General features: G+C 42.1%; 1 pseudogene; it reads left to right on the plus strand.

Annotated features, from left to right (window-relative positions):
• LOC112073176 (synapsin-2-like) overlaps positions 1-425 on the plus strand; it is a 110088-nt pseudogene extending 109663 nt beyond the window's left edge.
• The last annotated feature ends 9242 nt before the right edge of the window (positions 426-9667 follow it).

Below are 9667 nucleotides of genomic sequence, written 5' to 3' on the forward strand. Positions count from 1 at the left end.
TTCTACCTGATACCTGAGCTACTCCACTATGTAACTATACCTGTTCTACCTGATACCTGAGCTATTCCACCATGTAACTATACCCGTGCTACCTGTCATGATGTCTGTCTATGTCTCTGTCTGTTTCAGAAGGAAGTGGCAGAGCCAACCAAGAACCCCGGACAGTGGCGCCAATCTCAAGGTTGTTTACATTACATCCTAGACCGTAATGGTGTTGCTGTAGAAACCACTCAGGTTCAGGCCAAGTGATTGGCCAGTTAGAAATCTCAGGCTGGCCTCCTGAGTGGCGCAGCGGTCAAATGCACTGCATCACAGTGCTCGAGGCGTCACTACAGGCCCGGGGTTGATCCCAGGCTGTTTCACAGCTGGCCATGACCGGGAGACCCATGAGGCGGCGCACAATTGGCCCAGCGTCGTCCTGGTTTGGCCGGCCGGGATGTCCTTGTCCCGTCGGGCTCTAGCGACTCCTTGTGGCGGGCCAGGCGCATGCAAGCTTACTTCGGTCGCCAGGTGTACGTGTTTCCTGCGACACATTGGTAAGCTGGCTTCCGGTTTAAGCGAGGAGTGTGTAAATAAGTAGTGCGGCTTGGCAGGGTGGTGTTTCGGAGGACGCACGCAAACGTCCACTGTATGTAACTGTTATGAATTTTGTATTGTCAATTTGTTGTCTACTGTATTAAAACACCACTTAAACATGTACATGTTACTCCTACAAGATGTCCCCATGGGGACAATAGTCAGCAAAGTAAAGAAAGAACCATCCATGTTGAAGACATCTGAAATATTTCTATGAGAATTTGAAAACAACGTACATTTAGTTTTTCCTGCATTAAGTTCCCATTTTAAATCAACCAGGACTTTCTGCAAGGCAACAAAATCAGATTTCAGCTCCAACATAGCCTGGTCAGCCATAAGGGCAATAGCGTACATAGCAGTGTAATCTGCATACAGATGAATGTTACAGGTTTTTGCAGATAGACTAACATTATTTATCTAATTAGTAAAGAGGACAGGTCCCAAAATCGATCCCTGCAAGACACCTTTAGTAATATAGAGGAAACTTCACTTGACACGATCATTGTGCCTTATCTGACAGAGGGTTCCCAAACCACTAGAAACCTGTTTGAGGCCCATTTCAGACAACCTTTGAATGAGTTGGGGATGGTGGACAGTATCAAAAGCCTTGGATAGGTTTATAAATATGTCCTATGATCTAAGTAATTTAATATAAAATGTAAGACAAGCATAGCAGCTGAAACAGTGCTGTGTCCAGATCTGAAACCAGACTGGTGCTCATTAACAATATCATTTGAAGTTTAAAAAGTTCTTAGCTGAGAGTTTGCCAGTGTTTCTAATATATTTGCAAGGCATGATAGTTTAGAAATCGGATGGTTGTTATCTCGGTCATTTATCAAAGATTTGACCACTTTCAAGAATTGAACTGGATTTCCACCACTCTCAGATACACAAGTCAATCTGTCAATCTAGCCTTAGCCCAAACTAAGTTTCTTACAGGAAATCTTTTAGACAATTCATACGTGAACCATGGGTTAGATCTGTCCTTTATCCTTAATCTCTTATATGGATCATGCTTATCTACAACAGAGTTAAACAGAGAGGTCAAACATTTAAGGATCTGAATCAGAGATAGAAGACACACCCTCCCCAGGTCATCCCCAGGTCAACCAGGACATTTTGCTCATTGAAAGTTCTAAAATTTCTCTTTATAATAATGCGTATCTCTAATGCAGGAAATGGGACAATGGTCACTGATTCCATTGGCTTTATACTGTAGTTGTGATGTCAAAATAATATCCAAAAGAGTTGATTTTTCAGGGTGTTTTGTATTTGTATTTATTATGGATCCCCATTAGTTCCTGTCAAGGTAGCAGCTACTCTTCCTGGGGTTTATTATGGATCCCCATTAGTTCCTGCCAAGGCAGCAGCTACTCTTCCTGGGGGTTTATTATGGATCCCCATTAGTTCCTGCCAAGGCAGCAGCTACTCTTCCTGGGGTTTATTATGGATCCCCATTAGTTCCTGCCAAGGCAGCAGCTACTCTTCCTGGGGTTTATTATGGATCCCCATTAGTTCCTGCCAAGGCTCTTCCTGGGGTACAGCCAAATTAAGGCAGTTATACAATTTAAAAACATTACAATACATTCACAACAGATTTCACAACACATTAGATGTGTGCCCTACTTTACTACAACATATCTACAACACAAAATGCATGTGTACGTGTGTGTATAGTGCGTATGTAATCATGTGGGGCGGGTTGGTTTAGTTATCAGTTGAGTTAAATTTACCTCAGTACAAATATATTTCTGTCTATCTGATATTGGCATCAACCAATCCAGGTTAAGATAATCCAATATTAGTAATTCTGATTTAGCATAGTTAGACAGCAAGTCAGACAATTTGCTAAGAGCATTTGGGAGGGCCTAGGGAGGGTGATAAACTCCCACTAACGTTAGTTGGGCATTATTACTAAGGCCCATATTTAGGACAAGACACTCAAACAGCAACATTCAAGTTGTTCATTATGAATATGGTGACGCCCCCACCTCCCCCAACGCTGCCAGATCTATAAACATGTTATCCATTCAGACACACAGAGAGTCTGGCACAGACTTTTTTTAACCAAGTCTCAGTAATTATCAAAATGGCTGAGTTAGTTTGAGAAGCCAGAATTACAATGAGATCCATTTTTTAAATCAAACTTCTGAAATATACATGAATCAGTTCAGGAACACAGATACGGGATTTCAGATCAGGTGGAGTCTCGAACTGCTATGATCAGTAGTTAACACTCTATATGAAATAACCATGGGGTTGGCTTGAAATGGTCTAGATACAAGATTGCTTAGAACTGTGCCATGTAATCCATGTCTTGAACAAGGATGTGGATTAATACAAGACCCAATGAGGGTTACTTGTTCAATAGTACAGTAATACATAGTAGAGTAATGCATAGTAGAGTAATACGGAGTGGAGTAATGCATAGTGGAGTAATGCATAGTGGAGTAATGCAGAGTGGAGTAATACAGAGTGGAGTAATGCATAGTATAGTGGGAGTAATGCAAGTGGAGTAAATGCATAGTGGAGTAATATGCCATAGTGGAGTATGCATAGGTAGCGAGTAATGCATAGTGGAGTATGCATAGTGGAGTAATGCATAGTGGAGTAATCATAGCTAGTATTGCATAGTAGTAATGCCATAGTAGAGTAATGCATAGTAAGATAGGTAGTAATGCATAGATAGAGTGATGCATAGTAGAGTAATGCATAGTAGAGTAATGCACCAGTGGAGTAATGCATAGTGGAGTAATGCATAGTGGAGTAATCCATAAGGCGAGTAATGCATAGTAGATGTAAATGATAGTAGAGTAAGCATAGTAGAGTAATGCATAGGTAGATGTATATTGCATAGTGGAGTAATGCACAGTGGAGTAATGCATGTGGAGTAATGCATAGTGGAGTAAATCGCATAAGGTGGACGTATGCATTAGTTGGCGAGTGATGCATAGTAGATGTTGATCATTTAGTTGAGCTGGAATGCACAAGGGGTAGAGTGCACTAGTGGAGTATTGCACTATTGGTAGTATTGCCAATAGTGGAGTAAATATAGTCTATAGTAATGACGTAATTAAGTCAATGGCATAGAGCTATAGTAATGATAGCTAGGTAGGTAATGCATAGTAGAGTATGGCTTGAGTAGGAGTAATAGACGATGGAGTAATAGCAAGTGGATAGATGCATAGATAGAGAGTAATTCGATAGTTGGAGTAATGCATAGTGATTGTAATGCAATTGTGGAAGTCAATGGCATAGTGGAGTAATGATAGATGGAGGTAATGCATAGTGGAGTGAGTATTGCATAGTGGGTATATGGCATAGTGGATGTAAGCAATAGGGTAGCGAGAGGTGGAGTAATGAACAGTGGATGTAATGCACAGTGGAGTGGAATGCACAGTGGAGTTAGATGGACGTGATATGTCAAGCTGGAGCAATGCAACAGTGGAGCAATGCATAGTGGATGTGTAATTGTGCATAGTGGAGTAATGCTATAGTGGAAGTAGATACTAGTAGTAGAGTATAACATAGTAGACCGTATATAATAGTGGAGTAATGCATAGTGGAGTAATGCATAGTGGAGTAATGGCATAGTGGAGTAATGCATAGTGGAGTGGAATACATAGTAGAGTAAGATCGCGAGGTGGAATGGTATATCGTCTAGTACAGTTAATACATAGTACAGATGTTAATGTCATGATGGTATATTGGATAGTATATCTCATGAGTGGACGTTAATGCATTTACTATGGTGTGATGGTTGCCTGTTTGGTGAGTATATGACTTTAGTTTGTTTTATGTTAGGATTTGTTTGGATTATTCATCGGATAGTTTAGAGTTACAATTTTTGGGGCATTTGATTGTGGAGTAATGCATAGTTACAGGGCGGACCTGGGTAGGTAAGTGGAGCAATTTTAGTGGACGTAACTACATACGTAGGAAGGTAAGGTTAAGCAGGAGTGTGGCTTGGTAACGCTATAGTAGGGTGGGGTCATGTAGGGGATTGACTCAATAAGCAGTAAGGGGTAATGGGTCAATAGTATATTGCTGGGCTTTAGTGAGGGAAGCTTAAGAAGCATTAGGGGGATTGTCCATATACAGTTCGACGGGAAGTAAGGGGATAAGTCTGGGCTGCCTTGGCACGCGATAAAGATTCAACTTGGGGGGAATGCGTTTAAAGGGGGTGGGCTGGCGCGTAATTGGGTGGGCAGGACTAGGGGTGGGAGTAATCCTTTGCATTAAGTAGCAGTATAGGTAGAGGTAAGAGTGTCAGTAGTTGGGGAGGATTTGATTGGAGGAGGGAAAGTTACATGGTGCAGGGGATATGAGCCTAAATTTTGCATAGTAAGACGTAACTGAGGGCATAAGTAGAGGTGTTGGTTTTGCGATACTGCAGAGTGGAGTAATGGACAGACTGTAGTTGAGATGTAATGCATTAGTGGAGTAAATGCATAGTGGGAGTAAATGCAGTAGGGTGGAGGTTATATGCATAGTGGTGTTTAGCGTAAACAATGTGACATTAGTGGAGTAATTGGGCAGAGTGGAATAATGGGCACCAGTGGAACCGTAATTTGCACAGGTGGAGTGAATGCGACAGGTTGAGAGGGTATAGGCGGTCGAGTGGATGCATTAGTGCAGGTTCAGTGGGAGGCATGCTGAGTGAAGCAATGCCATAGTGGGAGTTTAAAATAACATAGTAGGAGTAAGTTACATAGTAAGAGTAATTCAATAGTTGGAGTAATGCATCATGGACGGGAGTTTGATGTGATGCATTAGGGTGGTTAGGTAATAGGGCATAAGTGTAGTAATGAATAGTGAGGAGAGTAATACATTTTGGTCGAGTAATGCAGAGTGGAGTAATGCAGTTAGGGTAGAGGTGAGTAATACACTGTATCAAGCTTGGTAAGGTGCAATATGTGGAGTGAATGGCTATAGTGGAGTACTAACATAATAGTAATGAGTAACGGTGCAGAGGGGACGGTAAGGTGGTCATGTCCTGCTTAGGGACCGGACTTAATGGGGTGATGCAGAGTGGACGTTACATATGCATAGTACAGTAAGTAATGTAGAAGTAAGGTGGGCATAGTGGAGGTAGATGACAAGTAGAGGTAGGCTGCTGTAATGCAGAGTGGAGTAATGCATGGGTAGAACTGTCAATGTTGATTTTTAAGGTAGCATAGTTAGGGAGGGAGGATCAGCAGAATGTAGAAGTAATATGGCAGGGTGGGAAAGTTTAATGCATAGTGGAGTATTGCAGAGCTCGGAGTAAATGATGAGTAGGAGTATGCAAGAGCTCGGCACGTAACTGGCATAGGCATGGATGAAGTGGACTGCATATGGTTGGGACGTTAGACTGCATTATTTGGTGGAAACGTAATGACATAGGGTGGAGGTAATGCATAGTGGAGTAATGCATAAGTGGTTAAAGTAATAACTGGCAGGGAGTGGAGTAATGCAGAGTGGAGTAATGCACAGTGGAAGTAATACATAGTAGATGTAATGTTACGAGTAAAATGCATGTGGAAGTATGCATAGTGGAGGTAATACATAGTAGAGTATGAGGTGGAGTAATGCATAGTAGAGTCACCATGCATCAATTGTGGGAGTAATCTAGTAGAGTCTACGCATAGTAGACCAGGAAGTACAGTAATGGCACGAGTGGAATGTGCAATACATCGTCAGAGTATAAATGCATAGTGGAGTAATGGGCCAGAGCTGCGAGTAATACTTATGTGGGAAGAGTAGAGATCGCAAGAGTTGGAGTAATGCCTAAGTAGGTGGGTTAAGGGGATGCAGAGTGGGGGAGCAGTAATGCACGAGTGGAAGTCATCCAATTGCATAGATTAGGGTAAATGACACTCAACTGAGGGAGGTACATGGCAGAGTGAGGAGGGTAACTATCATAATGGAGGTAATGTCAGATCAGTAGATGTTGGTCGTAGAGTATGCATAGTTTTGTGAGGGCGTAAGGTGCAGGTAGATAGATCCGTTTGGGTAAGTCCAGCGTAACGAGTTAATGCCACTAGTGGAGTACCCGGTAATGCCGCAGGTATTTTATGTAGAAGGGTATTTGTGGGGTACGATGGTACTCAGTAGTGGGAGGTTAATAGGCAGGGAGAGGGAAAGTGTAAATTGGGGCAGGGGAAGAGCTGGAGTCCAACTAAGCCATAACGAGTGGAGTAATTGCCAGAGTGAGAAAGTAATGCTAGAGTGGACAGGTAATGTAATAGTAGAGAAGTTAAGCTATGGAGCCTCCATGAGTAAAGTGCTATGGCGTTAGAGTAATGGGCATAGTAGAGGCTAAATTCCGGCATAGATAGACGTAATGCATCGTAGAGTATTTTGGGCAGAGTTGGAACGCGTATATTGTTCAATAAAGTTGGCAGATACTCGCATAGTGGAGTGAATGCCAAGCAGTAGGTGGAAAAGTAAGTGCTAAGTAGTTGGACCGTATAGGGGCATCAGTTGAGAGTCATGTGGTTAGGGGAGTGAGATGCACCATTAGTGGATGTAGAGGGAATTGTAAAGAGTAAAATTGCATTATGATGGAAAGTAACTTGCACTTAGTGGAGTAATGGGCATAGTGGAAGCACAATGCAAGTAGTAGAGCAATGCTAGTTAGAGTAATGCATAGGGTAGATACGTGAATGCATAGTGGGGTAGTAAGTGCCATAGTGGAGGTAACATTGCATAGTGGAGTAAGGCACTAGTGGATAATGCATAGTATGAACAGGAATGTAATTGGGCATAGTAGGGAGTCTGAATTGTGCATAAAAGTAGAGTATCCGCTCGTAAGAGTAACATGGCAATAGGTAGGGAGTAATGCATAGTAGAAGTTAATGCAGGTAGTAAGTGAAGTAATGCAAGTGGATTGTAATGCATAGTGGAGTAATGCATGCCTAGTGTTGAGTAGATGCTTCTCATCCGGGAGTGGACGGTAATGCATGGAGAACAATAGACCCGTAATGCATAGTAAGAATGAGTAAGGTGCACCCATTCTAATGTAGAACACCGTAACTCGCGATGGTATAGAAGTAATGTCATAGTAGAGAGTAATGCATAGGATTTGTAATGCATAGAATGGACCTTGTGGAATCGCATATTGGAGTCGCTACTATAGTTAGAGGTTGTGTAGGAGTAAGGATACATAGTGGAGTAATGCATAGTAGAGTAGTGTATGAGGGGTGAAGTAAGCAACAGTGGACATAAATACCACAGAAAGAAGTAGCTGTGAAGGTCTGATATGATAGTGGGAAAAACTAATGGGGGGAATCTCGCATAATTAGAAGTAATGCATAGTTAGTAGTAATAGCAATAGTAGAGTACTTTGCATAGTCAGAGTACATGCGATAGTAAGAGAGTAATAAGCACATAGTCAGGAAGGTTAAAATGCTTGCGACTATGTGGGACGTAAATTGCATAGTTGTAGTGCAGGAAAAAGTAATTAGCATGGTGGAGTGGCAGGCAATGCATAGTTAGCCACTTTATAACTCGCCTAGCAGGAGAGATTCGCACTAGGTAGCATGGGTAAATGCATAGTAGCGTATTATGGCATACCAAGTGAGAATGTAATGCATAGTAGAAAAGATATTAGTGCATAGGGTGGAGTCAATGCATCTATGTTAAGGAGTTAATGGCATAGTAAGATTACCATCCCCATAGTAAAAGGAGTACAGTGAGATAGAGGGTAAATGACATAGTTGCGAGCTGTTAGAGCCTGCGCCACTAGTTTAGCGAGGAGTATAAAGTGTGGGGTTCGAAGTTAAAATAATCCGCACGGATAAGAAGGTATGGATTGCTGTAAGTGCATGGCTAAGGGAGAAACTAGCAAGAGGGGTGGATTTAGCTCAGATGTTAATAGCATAGTTAGAACCCCAGGAAGGAGATAGCTTGCTGCCGTGCAGACAGGGTAGCACATAGTAAGATGGGTGAATAGATCCGCCACACATGATAACCGCACAAGGAAGAGTAGTATAGACTGCATTGGCATATAGGATGGAACTAGTATGGGGGATGCACTATGATTAAGAAGATACCCCTAGATGCATAAGATGAGTGACTGCTGGCTAATGCATCAGTAGATGGATGACAAGTGAACTATGCGAGTCATCATAATAATAGAGATTATGCTCACCGCACCTAGAAAGTAGCCTTGGCAGAGAAGATAGAATAAGTAGAGGATGCGCATATTAAAGTAGGCACCAGGAAGAGTACTGCTGCCTGGCAGGTAGACTATTGGGCGGATCCAGTAAGATAAAGATACACCTCGCCCATGTGAGGTAGGAGTAATGCATAGTAGAGTAAATGCAAATAGTAGGTAGACTGCTGGTCATTGATTGCACGAGTAGTTAAAGATGGGGTAATGCATCAGTAGAAGTAAAAATCCGCAATAGCTCAGAGTTAATAGGACAGTAGCATAGGTCAGCACTTATTCTGCATTGAGTAAGCATGAGTAACTGCTGAATGCGTGAGATCACTTAGATACAAATGCATAACGCTCGGAGTAAAATGCCAATAGAGGTAAAGAGAGGTAAATTCTGCTGGGCCATAGTTAGGGCAAGAGATACTATTTGGGAGTCACCATAATTACAATACGCTCAGGAATTGTAATAAGCAGAGAGTATAATGACATAGTAGAGTATATGCCATAGTTGTGACGGTAATGCATATGTGCCAGTAGTAATGCATAGTATGATGTGAGATGCATAGTAGACAGGGTAATAATGCACATAGTAGAATGTTAAGTAGCTCCCATTCGTAGAAATAATGTATAATGTAGAGTAACTGCATCAGTAAGGGGTACATGGACGATTGTGAGCACCGTTGCTGGACGTCAATTGCCATAGTGAGGAGTAACCGGATAGACTAATGTAGATGGTGAAAATCCTCATGAACAATATAAAAGATACCGCACAGGAAGAAGGTAAGTCGTTGAGACTGCCGTAATGCATGGCTGGTGCTGTAAATGGGGATGTGATGCATACGCTGGAACTGTAAATATAAAGCATACGTCAGAGTAATCTGTGAGAGTAGAAAGATGCATGATGATGGGACGTGGTAATGCAGCTACGTTGGTAGGTACAAAGATCGA

This window comes from Salvelinus sp. IW2-2015, unplaced genomic scaffold (assembly GCF_002910315.2).
Source record: "Salvelinus sp. IW2-2015 unplaced genomic scaffold, ASM291031v2 Un_scaffold2176, whole genome shotgun sequence".
Taxonomy (NCBI): domain Eukaryota; kingdom Metazoa; phylum Chordata; class Actinopteri; order Salmoniformes; family Salmonidae; genus Salvelinus; species Salvelinus sp. IW2-2015.